Consider the following 17,841-nt stretch of genomic DNA (forward strand, 5'->3'; position numbering starts at 1 on the left):
AAATTGGATACATGCAAGTCACACACTGAGAGTTCCAAATCCAAGTGATGGCACTGGGAAAGAATACTTTGAAGAATCAGATTCCAGTGATGATGCAGACAGTGAGGCAGTGAAAAGAAAAAAAGAATCCTGAAAGGGGGGAAAGTGAGTCAAGAGAAACTTTTGACCCACCAGAAGAAGTTCTGAAAAGAACATTGCAAACTTCAGAGACGAGTCCAGATTCTGAAGAAGTGCCTGAAGTTCCAACTAACAGTGACGAACACAAAAAGAAAGAAAGAAAAGAAAAGAACATTCCAACAGAGGTGACACCTGAATTAAATGAGAAAATTGGACAAGTTCCACTTGAGATAATTCTTGAAGAAGAAGGGACAGAAAAAGAAAGAGAGGGACAGATTGCGGAAAAACCCAGAGGAGGTGTAGGGAACATCGACAACAAGCTAGGTGAAGGGACAAGTAGACCGCAAGAAGATTGCGTGTCGGAGACCCGAGGAGGGACAGAAGTAGGGAAATCTCAATTGGTGGAAAAAGAGACTGTTGGAGAAAAGGAAGTTGTTGGAGAAGGGAAAATTGTTGATGAACAAGAGGCAACTGAGACAGAATCTGATGAAAGTGAAAATGAGATACATGGAGGACGAGTTCTGAGAAAGAGAACTTGGATTGGAGAGAGAAACAATAAAGAGGGAAAACAAAAGAGAAATGCTAAAGGAGATCTTTGGCCCAACAAGATAAAGAGACTGAGATATCGACTGACACGAGTTAACTCTTCGAAAGCTGAACAGGTGAACGAAGTGTCAAGTCAAAACCAAACGAAAGAAGAGGAAACAAAGATATCTGAAGGAACTAAAAGAATCAGAAAACCAAACCAGAAGTATAAGTCACCAGAATGGACGTATGTGGCACTGCCTGAACAAGGTGAAGAGGCAGACAGTCAAGGAAGTCCAGAGGAGGCTTTACTGAAAGTGGTTGAAGAAGAAGAAGCAGTTGGAATCCTGAGAGTTATCTTGTCCGACATTGGAGAAGAGACGGATGTTCAGGACCTAATACAGTTTGATGATGATGAAGAAAGAGTGAAGAGTGATGAATATCCAAATTGAGTAAATCCAAAGAAGTCACTTGAAGTAAGAAGTAAATTAAGAACTAATAGATTGTAATAATCTGGTGGGTACTTGCTGCCCTAAGAAGTTCGGTAGTGGAGTAGAAGAGGCTAAGTCAAAAGACACGGTCAAATTAACAAGATGGCTAACACTGAGAATAATCAAGGTAGATGTACCTTCATGAAAAGATGGTGCAAGATGTGCTGCTGCTGTACAGGATTATTAATGCTACTTTGGAGCGTGCTTGCTCCACTGATCTCTTTTAGAGTAACAATAGACACTTTAGAAGGACATACTGAGAACATGACTAACATAGGGAAGAGTTCACAGAAGATAGTTCCAACTAGAACTAGCAATGTAGATATACATAAGGATAGGTCTATTAATGATTTTTCTAGCAATGTGTTTTCAAAATTATTGTACGAATATGTAAGGACAATGGATGTAAGGGATTGCTACGTCTGTATGCAATTACCTGCCTCTGTTTCAGAAGGGGTGACTTATCATCACCTTCCGGCTACGTATGGAATTTCATGTAGTGTGTTGATTAGTATATTTTATCAATTAGGGAAATTATATTATAACATGTGAAATGTAGATAATATTCTTGGGCAACTGCCTATGAATAAAGAACTGAATCCTGCTAAAGAAGCTAACACTTTAGGTGAGATTTTTATAGAAACTAGAGAATTAACATTAGAATATGTTTTTAGAAATAATTTAACCTGCAGTTTAAAGGAAGAATAGAAAACTTTCCTAGACATGGTTGAGAGAAGAAGGTTGAACATGCACAAGAAAGCAGAAGGGCATAAAATGAGTGAAACAGTGTGGGATATTGAGAAAGAAAAAGAGTTGAAAAATGGAGCCAGTCCAACTATGGCTATAGATGCACCACAGAAAGGCAAATTATGCATTACCAGGAAGAGATCCCAGTATGATTATTATTTCATAGGGACTAGTGAGTGCCATGATACATACTTTATTGCAACCGGATGGGGATTTAGAGGAGGAGAAGATCCAGTTTTTCCGGGAGTGTATTATATTTGTGGGAACAAGGCTTATTACAGGATGCCTGACCATTGGTTTGGCACATGTTATGTTGGCCTGGTCTTTCCAAAGATTTTTCACATGGATAGAGTAGAAAATGCTGAACATACTAATCCATTAACACGCTATAGAAGAGAAACATGGACAGAAATTGTAGGAGATATTTTTGGAGCTTTAATACCAGCAGTGGGAATTTCATTGAATGCATATGGCATTCGGAAGCTGTCAACAGTGGTGGATCGCTTGTCAACAAGCACCGCTGGAGGCTTTCTTTTGGTAAATACTGAAATGGTTGCCTTACGCGCTATGGCGATGCAAAATCGACTTGCCCTTGATATTCTATTGGCAAAAGAGGGTGGAGTCTGTGGAATGCTGAAAGTTCAACATTGTTGCACTTACATTCCTGACGAAAGCAAAGATCTAAAGGTCTATATCAAAATATTACTGATTTGCATGAAGAATTAGTACCACTGGAAGCTGAAAGTATCTGGACTAAAATGGCTAATAAGATGATTGCTATTAAGAATTTTATAGCTAAAATAGGTAGTACCATATTTGGTAAGGTATTATTTCCATTAACGTGTGTAATTGTTGCATTATTAATTCTTAGATTAGGGTGTATGTGTTGTAGATACAGAAGAAATAAAAAGAAACTAACACGAGAAAATGTTAAAAAGAGACAAAAGAAACCAGAAAGAGATCCACAAGAAATAGAATTAGAAGAATTGAGGGAAAGTATGTATATAGAATCAAAAAGAGAAGACGATAAACAAACAAGAGTTAAAAAAATTAACAAGAAGACATTTTGTATTTCTTCAAAAAGGGGAAATTAAATTGATTTTTGGGTGTTGATTTTTGTGGTGATAAGATATCACCAAAGGGGGGATTGCTGGTGCAGGGTTTTTTACTTTAAACCCAAATACTTGTTTCATTTTCGTATGTCATTATTAAAAGTACTACTGATTAATTAGTAATTACTAATATAATTAGTGAACTAAGTTGGTGAGCGAATTGACAGTAATAGATGTTGCTTATGTGATGTTATTGTGTTTTGCGCTTATAACAAACATGCATTAATGGCTTTTGATGTTGCAAATGGCTAGATAAATACATACACATAAGGGTATTAGCAGGGGAATAACACTGTATAATCATTTCCATGTAGTAATTATAATTTTGTGTTTTCATCGCTTAAGTTGACCATTGTGGCCTGCTGTAAAATGGCTACCACCCGCAGCCTGCATTCGAGTAGATGAAAATATGAAAAGAGGCTTTGCGCTGACTGCGACCCTGTCCTCTGATTGAACTGAAAAGCCATGAACATGACGACAAATCTGGGAGTGATGCCAGATGCCCCTGAAACGTGAAGAATTGATACAACTCTAAATCCGACCTGATGAACTTATAATGGTCCCATGAATGAGATACATTTTATCCTAAAGAGACATCCGTAGAAGTAACGAATTAGTTATGGACTTCTAATTTCTATTCAGAATTTGAAACTATCAATACATGAGAAAATTCATCGTTGTAACCTAATGTACCAAGACGACATAATTTACGCCATTCGACTGTTTTGAAAGATATGTTTGCAACCTTTTGAATGTAAATTTTGGTATAAATATTAGTAGCCTAGAGAGGTCTAGCGCCACTTCTTCCCGAACCAATGATCAGAGGTCCCGATGCTGACGGAGAGGACGGTGACTCTACATGACGGCTAGAAAACTTTAACTATTTGCTAAGGACCAGTTCTGACTTAGAAAACGACTTTTAGCCAGAATAGGTAAATATGGAAAGAATGATCTTGCATTTAATTGGCTTTTCTTACAATTTTAGATAAACAATATTCTGTTTGAATTACTGTGTCGGGTCGTTATTTTATTGTCATGTTTATTGAATATATAGAGCGTTAAGTTGTTTCACCAAATCTATAGCAACTAGTTGATGCCATTGACCTCAGGGTACATGCAGATTGGTTAGGTACTGGAAAAGTGTTTGCCCTTATACATGGCACGGATAGAGTGGTAGGATGAATGTTGGTGTTATGGGCCCCACCAGCGTGTGATGTGTGTGTGCACGTCTGACTGTGAAATCACTCTGTCCGTGGAAGTAGAGGGGATTCGGAAGCTCCAATCTGCACCAAGTCCACCAACATCCCTCCCTCACAAGACCTCTGCGACAAACGCAGCACATTTTTCCACCACAAAATAAAGAGCATCTACAACAAGTTCGACGAAGACAACCAGCACACTGAACACTCACCAACCACCCCGACCCCCTGAAGCCAGCGATCGACAACTGGCCAGAACTCATCACCGAAGACACACTGAAGACGATGAAGTCAATCCACTCCGGGGCCCCCACGGACCCCTGCCCCCACCACATATTCAACAGAGCCGCCAACACCATTGCACCCATGCTCTGCCACACCATCAACCTCTCCCTGGCAACCGCCTTGTACCCTGACAACTGGAAACACGCTGAGATCAACCCCCTCTTGAAGAAACCTTTGGGGGACCCCACCGACCTCAAAAACTACAGACCCATCTCCCTCCTCCCGTTCCCAGCAAAAGTCATCAAGAAAGCCATCAACAGCCAACTCGCCACATTCATCGAAGAGCACAACATCCTCGACTCCTCCTAATCCGGCTTCAGAAAAAACCACAGTACGGAAACCGCCCTCCTCGCCGCAACAGACGAAATCCGTACCTTACAAGACAAAGGAGAAACAGCAGCCCTCATCCTCCTCGACCTCTCACCGGTGTTTGACACAGTCTCTCACAGCACCCTAATATGCAGACTCCATGACGCAGGGATCCAAGACAAGTCCCTCGACTGGATCAGCTCCTTCCTCTCCAGCAGAACGCAGCGGGTCAGACTCCCCCCTTTCCTCTCGGACCCTACACATACCACCTGCAGAGTCCCCCAGGGGTCCTCCCTCAGCCCTATGCTCTTCAACATCTACATGGCTCCACTCGCCCCCATCGTCAGAATCTACGGACTCAACATTGTGTCATACGCAGATGACACCCAACTCATCCTCTCCCTATCCAACAAACCCAACACCGCCAGACACAACTTTCGAGAAGGCATGGAAGCCGTCACCAAAAAGGGATGAAAAACAGCTTTCTACAACTAAACACCAACAAAACGGAAGTACTCATCATGGGCCCAAACCCAGATGCCTGGAATGACACCTGGTGGCCCCCTACCCTCGGAAGCCCGCCCACCCCCATGGACCACTCACGCAACCTGGGAATCATCCTGGACTCAGAGCTCAAAATGGACCGCCAGATCAACTCCGTCTCGTCTTCCTGCTTCCACACCCTCCGCCTCCTATGTAAGACCTTCAAATGGATCCCCCTCGAACACAGAAAGACCGTTACTCACGCCCTGGTCACCAGCAGGCTCAACTATGGCAATGCACTCTATGCCGGAATAAACAAAAACCTCACCCACAAGCTACAGAACATCCAAAATGCTGCCGCAAGACTGGTCCTCAACCTGCCAAGACACTGCCACATCTCCCAGCACCTGCACACACTCCACTGGTTCCCCATTGAAGCTAGAGTCATCTTCAAGATGCAAACCCTCGCTCACAAGGCCCTCCACGACACCGGACCAGCATACCTGAATAGCCGACTCAAATTCCACATACCCCATAGGACCCTACGATCAGCCCAGCTCTCCTATGCCGTGGTCCCCAGCACCAGAAAGACCAGATCTGGAGGCCGCTCCTTCTCCTTCCACGTGGCCAGAGCCTGGAATGATCTTCCTCTCCACCTCAGACAGATAACATCGCTCCCCATCTTCGCAAGGAACCTCAAAACCAGGCTCTTCGACAGACCCCCTCCGTGATGGACTGGAACCTGCAAAGCCCCCCCACACCTCCCCAGCACCTTGAGACCCTTACGGGTGAGTAGTCGCGCTTAACAAACACCTGATTTGATTTTGATTTGATTTGATTTGATCCTGGTCAAATTGTGGAGTTGCATCTCGTCATTCCTCTTGGTCCGCCCTTACATGGACGCTCCGCACAACAATCTTGGGTGCCACTGCCTGCCTGATGTGGATTGGTACGGTAAGTGCGAATTGTTTCTCCCAGTATAGGACAGGGTAAAGGCCGGCCTGTAAGTGTAGATGGAAAAACAAAAGGGGTTTTGAAAAATCAATGAATTTTAAAAAAAGCATCAATTACGGTGGAGTGCAAGAAGAGAAGAGAGAACACTTTCAGGCTGAGGCGGCAGGGAGGCGGCTTGGATACATCATGTCTACTCTGTTTACAGCATTAAGCTACAACAACAAAAGGACAGAACAGACCCACGGCACCGGGTCATGACCCAACCTCCATTTAGTTTAAATTTTGACAGAGCCAGACAAAGGCATATAGAGCAACCTAGCATTTTCAAAATTAAGTGACTAAATCAATGCACCGCTGTCAGTCATACCACTACACTCGACTCCACCACTACATGGACATGTAGGTCTACTGTGGTTCTTGTTGCATTGTTGTGTTTACCTTTTATGCCACTTCATGAAACGCAGTTATTCCATCAATCATCTCCGATCCTACTAACTGACTGCGTAGAGTGATCATGGTGTCCAACTCAGTCTGTAGTGTACCGAGTGAGTCCAGAGTCCATATTCAAATATCCAATGGATTGCCCTGCAGTAGAAGTACAACTTTGTTACTAAACAACAAGTCTGTTTCCAGCATTAACCTGAAACAGGACACATATACAGCAACATAGCATTTCCCAAATTAATAACTAAATCAACACACGGCTGTCAGTCATACCTCCACTACTACACATGTGACTAATACTAGTTGGTACCCTCCCTATAAAATCTTTCACGGCAAATTGGCATAATGCCTTAGACACCAAATGCCCTACATGCCTAACGATGGAAGAGTCCATAGTCCACATACTGTTTGTGTGTCCAGCGTACAAGAGCCCTCGGCACAAATGGCTCAAGACGATCTGTTTAAACATGGGTACAAGATCATGCCAAATAGCGCTGCGTATCCTGAAAACAGACACACGCGAAGATGTAGCTATAGCAGGGGCGAAGTTTCTGAGCAGGACATGGGCCCTTAGAAGAACTAGCCTGGAGGTTACAGCAAGTACCACCCCTCAATAATTAGCTGTTATACATACAAAGTGTGGTGTTTCCTGTGTGCACTGTATCTCCATGAACAATTTGTTTTTATATGAGTTTTTTTTATCTTAAATTCTAAGGACATAATAATCCTAGTGATTACTTGTTTACCATCATTTAATGTTATTAACTTTTATACAGAATCATACGTTTTCTAAAGGAAAAATCCTTTTTTAATGATATTCTTCTAATAAGGAATCCTACATTTTAATGCTATTTTACGACATTGTATGTATTGTATTTGTGTCTTATATGATTGGGAAATATCGAATAAAGACTAATTTGAAATTCCTAATACTTCTCGACTCCACCACTACACAGACATTTAGGTCTGCTGTGGTTGTTGACTTATTTACCTTTTATGCCACTTGATTTGAAAGTAAACGCCTCGAGTTATTCCATCAATCATCTCTGATCCAACTGGCGTGCAAAGATAGTATGGTCATCATCATGGTGCGGTACGTGTTGTCCAACTCTAACTCAGTCTGTAGTGACTCCGATTAAATCCATATTCCATATTAAAAAATTGCAATGGATATTGGCCTTCACCTGCAGTAGTAGGAGTACACTTTGGGTATTAAACAACAAGAAGGGAAACATTGATTGTCACTTAAGTCACTTTTACTTGGTAGATTAACTAGTAGAGTTCGACTTCATGCACAACATTAACACAACAAACAACAGCAATTGCTCAAAGTCAGCAAGCATCCAATGCATGCCATCATTACCTGTCTTGCACTTCTCTTTGGCTGTCAGATCAGATGCCTAGTTCTGAAAGGTGTGTGTTTTTTTGACAAGGCAGTGGCCTCATTATTACTCCACATTCATTTTGAGTGTTGTTAGTCGCTGTTTCTGCTTTCTTCTTATTCATCTGTGGCACTTTGTCGCAGTTGAAGTTGGTTCACATTGTCAGCGCTGTGATGGGCCGTGGCCTGGGTAGCGTTCATTGGTCAATTCAGTTTGCAGAAATGTCAGCAAGTTTCTTAGAAGAGTCTTGTCTTTCTCTACCAAGTACCGTCTGTTCTGACAGTGATGAGCTTTGAATGCCTGCCGAGGCTGTAACCTTCTGACAGTGATGAGTTTACTTTTGGATGCCTGCCCTAGTTCTGACAGTGAAGAGTTGTGGATGCATGCAGAGGCGGTAGCCTTCGGACAGTCATGAGTTTCGGCTCGGGAACAAAATGGAGGATAGCTATAGTCATGTTTCACTTCTTCTGGAGGGACTGTTAGAGGCAACATTTCTTGTACTATTCTCCATCCAATGTCTGGCTTGATGGAAATGTATTTAGGGCGAGTCAGGAAGATGGAGCAGGACTCTGAGGAGTGGACAGTTAAATGCACAGAGGTGCAACTCCAATAGGGAAATAAAAAGAGAATACGGTGGTGATGGATTTGTTGTGATTTGCTTTGAACTAGGAAGACAGATACACACACAAATAAAGGAAGGAGGAAAGTAACAATTTGAAAGCCTAGTGGTTAGGGAAGAGGAGCTCGTCCTCAAACTCTAGTGGTTCGAACAGAAGTAGGTCATGCAACCCACTACTTCCGTCATTGAAGTCGCTCTCCTCTTCCTGCTGTGATTCACGTATTTTGTACTCCGGTGGTATAAAGTGCTGATTCATTTTGATCATGGTTAACCTTGCCACGCTTTTGGGCGAGAGACTGGTCCTTTTCTAAGTTACAATGGCACCAGCAGCACTGAAAACATGCTCAGAAGAGACACTTGCAACAGGGGAAGCCAGATACTTTATCAGCAGCCTGCTGAGCACTGTCCATTGGCTTCTTTTCCCATACCAATACACCAATGGGTTTCGATCCATGAAGACCTCTGTTGGGTCATCCAGATAGACCTGGACTGTCTGCTCAATGCTCAGGGGTGCTCCAATGTGCTCGGCCTCTTTTGCCATTGCATCAGCACTGGATTTACCATACCCCTGCCGTAGAAACCAATCAGTTGCCGATTGTACTGTGGATGATCCAGTTCTTGCTGTTGTTGATGTTATTGGTAGTGTTGGTGTCGGTGACTGCTGGGAGGCAAACGCACTGCCCTCAGGCTTTGAAGTAGAACTTGACTCTGGATGCCCTGGAGTACTTGTCCTGGCCTGGGGCCTCTAATTACCAGCCGTTCGTTTTCAAAGTCAATGGCTTGCTCAGCTATCAAAGTTTTGTACTTGGCAACATCCACTTCTGAAAAAGGAATCACTCCCTTACTGTTCAGAAATACTTTGTACCGTGGATCCAAAATTGTGGCAGTAATGTAATGTGGATGTGACAAAATGTTATTTGGAATCCTTGTATTTTCAGATAACCGAACGGCTAAGCAGTCCGCCAAATAATATGCGTCTTGTTTGTCATCCACACCTGAGTACATTTCAGACACCTCCTTCAGCTGTTGCTCTAGCATGTGCAACAATGGGATAGCTTGGCCCATAGTACAGTCCTCCCTGCTGACTTCACGTGTGAAGACCTCAAAAGGAAGTAGCATCTCTGTCAGGCATTTAACGAGGTCCCATTGGCCCATCTCAATGGTCATGCCTCTCACAGTAGGTCCCCTAATCTTTGCATGACATAAGCATTGAGTGGTATGTACTGATCAAACAGGCGATCATGCATGTAATAAGTTGAGTTCCAACGTGTTGGCACCTCCTGGATGAGTGCTTTGACTGGCATTTTATGCTCACATTGAATGACCCTCAGCTTCTTCCGGGCTTTAAAAGAATGGCTGAAATGTGTGCATATTCTTCTGCAGGTGGCCAGTAAGTTGCTGACTTTGTATTCATTTTTCAGAAAGTCATGAACAACAATGTTAATGCAGTGTGCCAAACACAGGACCCTGAAATAGCCACCATCTTTCATGGCCCTACCTACATTACTGCCATTGTCCATGGCAACAAAACCAATGTTAAGCCCTCTTGGGCGCAGCCACTCAAAGACCTTGCTGTTAAACTCATCCAAAATATTTGCAGCAGTATGAGATTGCTCCATGGCAAACATGGCTACAGTTGCATGTTTGCAAATGTGGCCTGAAAAATCTCAGCAGCGTCGACACCAGCAGATATCTGTTCTCTAACCCCCACAAAAGAGATTCAGTGTGCAGAGATGCACATGTAATCAGTGGCTTGTCAATTGGTCCACATGTCTGTTGTCAGGTGGATACTCTGAACAGCACTCTGCTTTAAGGCTTTTCCAAGCACGTTGTGATGTAGTGCTGGAACAGCAACTCTGGCAAAATAGTAGCAGCTGGGAACTTGCCATTTTGGGCAGATGGCTGTCACAAATTACAGAAAACCCACCCCTTCAACAAAAGAAAAAGGGAGAAGGTCCAGTGCTAACATTTTAGCCAGCTTCGCATTGTACACAACTTGCTATTGGGTGGTTGTGTTCGTACTGCCCCTCCCCCCTAAACATGCTGATAATGGTAGGCTGCATGGTTTTCCTTTCTCTTAGGCTCAATGATGCACTTTTTTTTCATTGCGGTACTCCTTGCTGTCTCAGGCTGACTCTTACTCTTGTGCCACTGAGATGTTGCAGAAGATGTGGGTGATAACACTGCCACTACCAGAGAGAATGTCTCCCTGTCCTTCCTCTTCCACTGTGATCGGATCTTCTACTCGTTTATCCCCACCAATACCAATGGTTGCAGTTTTATGCCGCGAAGGTAGTCCTCTCAGTCGATCAAGTGGTGTATTTTCAGATGGGTTATTTGGCCTCCGGTACCATAGTTTGTACCAAGCTTACCCCGACTAACAGAGGTATTACAAATGGAGCAAATAGCAATGTTCTCCTCCTTTTTGCTAACCGTAAAGAAGTCCCAAACTGGGGAGCTTAACTTTTGTCTTCTGCTGGAGGTGCCACTTCCAATGCCGGATGAACTGGAGGGAGTGTGTTGAATTTGACTCTGTGCTGTACCACTACCTACTTCTACTGAGGTGGTGGTTGTGCTGGATGTAGGTCGCTGCCGGGCCTTTGCTAATGCAAATATGGAAGCTGTGGGTCGTGTTGGTGTTACCTGTGTTGGAGGTATGCATGCTACATCCCTCGCAGAGATTTTGGATAGGGTAATAATGTTTGGCTCCATCTCCTCGGGGCCGGGTGTGATGTTCGTGATGACTGGCTCATCATCATCATCCTGCTGTTCTACATCGACCGCCATATGTGTAAGGCTTTCTGGAACCTTCATTTTCCCTAGCCTGGTCTTGGGACGTGTCTCCCTCTCAGACTCAGTTTGTGGCTTCCAAGTGGCATCTAGATCATCTGAAGGGGTGCTTGGCGAAGAACTTGATGGACTAACCCTCCTTTTCCTTGCTGGGGATTTGAAAGACAATGTATCTTCTGAATGAGTGGCTTCCTTTTCTTATTCCTCTGCATGAGACTCAATTTCCTGGACTGCCCCTACTTCGGGAGGAACAAGAACTACTATTGCGGGCGGTGGTTGCGGCTGTTGTTGTTGACCACTTATCTGCAGTGTTTCCTCCTGCGTTGATTGGGTACTACTTTGAGATAGCAATAAGTTTATCTCAGGCTCAGCATCACTGGTTTCCACCATTAGGCTGGCTACCTCTTCCACACTCATGTGCTTGGGCCTGAGTTGGTGGGTTGGGCCCACTGATGTGGAGGTGCTGCCCCCAGCTTGCCCCCCGGACACCGCTGCTGCAGGCGTCATTATTGGTTTCCCAAAAAAAGTTTTTGGGTGGCACACCAGACTTAAGTGTCACTTCCTTCTTCTGTTCCTTCTTCTCAATAGCAACTTTCTTGGTAGTGAAGGACCTGGTACCTGCTTTCTTTGGGGCCATCTTCTTCAGATGTCAGCAGCACTCAGTTGCACAAGTTGCAGAGATGTGTGGTCAGGTCACTCACACGTCACGTTGTGTACAGCAGCAGGACGTATGTCTGGCAGCACAACAGGCGATGATGACACACCTCCTCCTCAGTCTTTTGTGCACCTAAAAGCAAAAAAGCCCGAAGAACATCAGTACAATCAAACTAATATAATATATAACTTAGTGTGTAGTGGTCACAATTATTACATTTTAGTAACTCAATGAACAACAACAGTGTAGCCATTTATGAGACTTTAACAACAAGGCCAGGGCTTTCCTGGTGTACTGTGTACACTCAGGAAGAATAAGAATAGCAAAGAACAAAAAACAAAAACAAAATGTAGTGGAGCCTGTTTGGCCTAAATTTGTGCATCACATGGGATAGATGCAGCATCAGGGAGCTGCAGCTGTCAATGTGGATGGATTTGGAAGCAGTAAGATAAGAGGAACAATGGAAAGACACACAGGCCTATGTGGAAAAAACAGCACACTACTAACTACCACCACAAAATGGCCCCAGCCACATGGTCACTCACAGGCACAAGGCATGGCAAACAATGAACTCAAGCAGGCCTATATGGCCAGACAAATGAAGCCTGATATACAACAAAGTTTTAATGCAAAAACGAAAATCCACATGGCTAAAAACAGGTTGGAAAGTTACACAACAACCACAACAACACATACACATGCAAAAAAGGCATTTATTTAACACACCCACAAAGTGAAATACACCCCAAAAAAAACCCCACATTTTGCAATTCAATCCAATGCCATCCATGCCCCAAATGAAATTCAACAGACACCACAGAAACTGTTTTTCATGCACCCATGAGTACCTCTGGGCCTACTGGCTGAAAAGGCCTAACACACACCCAAAAAGTGAACCCCCCCCCAAAAACCACATTTTACAATTCAATCCGCCATCCATGCTCTAAGTGATGTTTAAATTCAACAGGCAACACAAAAACAGTTGTTTCATCATGCACCCATGATGATTGATATGTACCTCTGGGTCTACTGGCAGACTAGGCCACAAGCTTGGAGGCCTATGGCAAAAGCACAGTGGCTGGTCCCACAAAATGACCGTCACCACATGGCCCAGGCCACCCACAACAACAATAAAAAGGAAGACAAGACAGACAATGCAGGCCTATGGCAAAAGTACAATGGCTGGCTTCACAAAATGGCCGCCACCCACATGGTCAGGCCACCCACAATAACAAGAAAGTGAAGACAAAGGACAGGACCAGGAAGTTGGAGACTCTGGGGAACTTCCATCCTCTTTAAAAAAAATTGTAAAAAAAGAAAAATGACTCCTTACTCAAAAAACTACAGCCGAATGACAACCTGAGGAGTTTTTTTAGCAAAATGAACAAAATGATCATTTTCTAGAAGGTTTTATGCTTCTCGGGGAATATTCTTCGCCAGATTGCAAACTCTGCGTGTTCGGCATCGCAATCTTCACAAAAAGTCGTTATCGCGCATGCAAACACGCATATTGAGCGCGCGAAGAAGAAAAAAGTGTAATTCCGCGTTGTCGCTCAGTGCGGAGTTGCCATAACTACGCGAGCTGAACGCCCAGGGTTACCTACTGGCTGAAAAGGCCTATTTATTTAACACACACCAAAAAACTGAAACTCCACCCCAAAAACCACATTTTGCAATTCAATCCAATGCCATCCATGCCATAAATGATGTTAAAATTTAACAGGCAACACAGAAACAGTTTTTATGCACCCATGATGACTACCTCTGGGCCTACTGGCAGACTAGGAAGCCTATGGCAAAAGCAAGCACACTGCCTTACTCCGCAAAATGGCCGCCACCCACATGGCCAGGCCACCCACAATAACAAGAAAGTGAAGACAGACAATTAATGCAGGAATATGGCAAAAGCACACTGCCTGGATGGCTCCACAAAATGGCTGCTAGCCACCCACAACAAAAAGAAATGGAAGACAGACAATGCAAGCCTATGGCAAAAGCACACTGCCTTACTCCACAAAATTGCCGCCACCTACATGGCCAGGCCACCCACAATAACAAGAACGTGAAGAAAGACAATGAATGCAGGCCTATGGCAAAAGCACACTGCCTGGAAGGCTCCACAAAATGGCCGCTAGCCACCCACAACAAAAAAAAATGGAAGACAGACAATGCTAGCCTATGGCAAAAGCACACTGCCTGCCTTCACAAAATGGCAGCCACCCACATGGCCAGGCCACTACAACAACAAGCATAAGGCAAGGAGAACAAAGAAAAGACATGCAGGCCTATATGGAAAAAGCAGCACACTACTAAACTACCACCACAAAATGGCCCCAAGCCACATGGTCACTCACAGTCACAACAGGCCATGGAAAACAATGAACTGAAGCAGGCCTATATATGAACAGACAAAGGAGGTCTGCTAAACAACACAGCTTTAATACAAAAATGCAAAAACGAAAATCAACAGGGCTACAAAAGGTTGGAAAGTTACACAGCAAGCACACACACACATCCAATAAAGGTATTCATTTATTAACACACACCCAAAAAGTGAAATACACCCCCAAAAACCACATTTAGCAATTCAATCCAATACCATCCATGCCCTACATGATGTTTAAATTCAACACACACCACAGAAACATGCACCCATGGGTACATCTGGGCCTACTGGCTGAAATTTCAAAGAAAAACAACCAGGTCCCTACTGAAACTCCAGGCCAGCCACAACAATACATTTTAAAAATGATGAAAATCCCCCAAAAATGTAGGTACACTACAAACAAGCCCCAATCAAACAAACAAGTACACCAATTCTCCAACCTACTTGTAAAATCTCAAATCCAAAAGTCCTCAAATCTAATCCAATGTTATGATGCCGCAGACAGACACAAAATGTGATCTTTCCAGCTCCAAATCCAATTGACAGTGAGCAGCACATGGACAAAGCACCGGGAGGAGCCTGCTGGACAGGAACAGGAAGTTGGAGACTCAGGGGCACTTCCTTCCTCTTGAAAAAAAAGAGTAAAAAAAGAAAAAGGACTCCTTGCACAAAAAATTACATCCAAATCACAATCTGAGGAGGTTTTTTTAGCAAAATGATCATTTTTGAGAAGGTTTTATGATGCTCGAGAGATATTCTTCGCTAGATTGCAGTTTCTGCATGTTCGAGATCACGATCTTCCCAACACTGCCGCCGGAAGTCAGATCACGCGTCCGAATGACGTGTCCGCGTTCGCACACTCTTGCGGGCTCGTGCGGACAGATTTCAATTCTCGTAGCCCACACGAACGGATAGGAAATCTCGTCGGCAAACGCAGAATCATGGTAAGTCGTTATCATGCGCGCGAGAACGCATATTGAGCGCACGAAGACGAAAAATAGCTACACTACGTTGCAGATTGTGTAGTATTCGGTAACTACACATTCTACACGAATCGCGAAGTTACCGAAACACCGAAAAACTCTGCGAGCGTAGCATAGTTCACCTCCCAATCCACTATCCTCTCACCTGTATCTCATCCTGGCACAAGCAAATCTTCTGGGTCCCCCGAGTCAAACAGGGGCACACTCGAAAAAGAAGGAGCATTCTCACCTCTCCTCATCTTGGGCAGGTCGGGGGTCCAACTGTCACCTTTCTCTCCAAACCTATGTGCAAAGCAGGACCAGCACAAGAAAAAAACATAAACTAATAAATCGGTCAGCACTGCTACTTCCAAAGTTTCGCCGGTAGGGAATCGCATGCAGCCTCTATTCAACTCTTCACTGGGCAGAGACGATTTATCCACCCTAATTTCCAAGATAGCGAAGTAAGAAGAAGATAGGAGGCAGGCGGTCCTGGGCAAGAAGGAAAGCCCTGCCGCCCTGACAATTGAGCAACCATTGGAACAAACAGAGCAACAAACACATCTTGTGGTGCTCCAAAAAGCTAGAAAGTAGGGATTAACAAGAAAATTGGACAACCGTCTCCTTAAGAGGAAGATTCCCCTCACAAACACAAAGGGCCTATCATACTTCCATTCCAACGAATGAGAAATTATACTGTCATCATACAGAAAAGAAACCCCTCATGACACAAGAGTCGGCCTGGACCACAGCCCTAAGCATCCTACAGAGGTTGGTGGATGCAATGTCATTTCAAGCTAACAAAATGCACATACAGAAAAGCCTCTTAAACACTCTGGCCTTGTACGTCGCCATCATCGATGAAAGGATCACACACCCGGAAAACCTGATAACACGGGCCCAGGTGGATGCTGATCATCCTCGACAAGCTTGCAACTGCTCGCCAGTCCTAGGCAAACGAGGTGATGGCAAAGCTAGTGGGAGAGCTGAAAGAAATTACCAACCCAAAGCCCCCAACTTACGGAGGTTGAACTTTGGATGGAGGCAATAATTCGACAAAAAAAAACAAGATGAGCCAACATACGGGATAGAGGGGGGTTGCTGAAGCTGACTCACTGCAGTTCCCGGAAAAAACAGACTGCAGTGCAGATAGCAGCAGCTCATGTGTGACTGCAATGGCCAAAAGTTTGGACCCAATCCCACACCCTTACCCGGCCAAAATAGGGCATACCATGGTGAAGAAGCAGAACCCAAAGGCATACAGACTGAACTTAGCTGATGAAGTGAGAGATTAAATTATTGAAATTAAACATCTCTTATTCAGTGCCAAATTACCCTTGGGTGAGTGTGTGCCAATATACCCTTGGGTGAACGTGTGCTTTACAAACACATGTTTAAAAGTCAGCATGGCCAAGGCAAGTCCCCAGGAACCATGGGTCCTGAATATGGCAATGTATACGTTGTTGAATGCTACTGTGGATATGTGTTCAGAGAGAACAGATAGAACTAAGGTTTCAAATTGTAAACACAAGAAGGGCAAATTACCTGCAGATTATTTAGACAAGTTTAAGAATGTTTTTGAGAGGTATGCAGGCATTGCTCATCTGACAGATGGCTAAGGAAGTTCTAGGAAGTACAAGTATTTCTTAAATATAAACAAGACGATTTACTAAGTGGTTTTATGCAATCTGATATGTCACCAAATGACTCAAGGAACACACACAGGACACATTAACATGATAATTAAGTAAATAAATCAACCGTTTTGGGTATTTGCATTAATTTTATATAAATTGCTTCATTTATATATACCCATACATCAATATAAAGGCTGTCAGCACAGTGGCAAAGTTCAAGGTGATGAGTGAATAAGTGACATTTTGTGCTCAGTGATAGAAGTGGATATCTGTACAAGGTGATTAAGAAATATATATGTACAAGGAAAAAGTGGGTCAGAGTAAACAATGGCTAAGCCGCCATATATAAATTTGTTTGTTTGCTGGCAAAGCCTTGATCTGAACCCGTGAGTGTCCTCGACGTTTCAAACCAACATCTGCACTTTTAATTGGTCAAAGCGGGTCTTCATCAGGACTGGGGGGGGAAGAGGGAGACAGCCTAAGGTAAACCAGAGTAAGTCCTACTCGGTTTTCCTAAATTGGTAATTGGAGGTTGGGTCAATGAGATCACCGCCTCACCGTGTTTTGTCCACAGAAGAAGTGTTATGGGCAGCTTTCGGTATTATTAAAAAAGCGTTGTGGTACAGGATGAATCAGGAAGCTACTATTAGCATGAGGTAAAGTTCGAGAGTGTTCATTGCTTTGAAGTGCCACATCACTAGCCATCCTGAAAGCGAGGAGGTGTGACCTCCTTCCTGCTCAGGC

Source organism: Triturus cristatus, chromosome 3_1, assembly GCF_964204655.1.
Source record: "Triturus cristatus chromosome 3_1, aTriCri1.1, whole genome shotgun sequence".
In the NCBI taxonomy this organism is placed as follows: domain Eukaryota; kingdom Metazoa; phylum Chordata; class Amphibia; order Caudata; family Salamandridae; genus Triturus; species Triturus cristatus.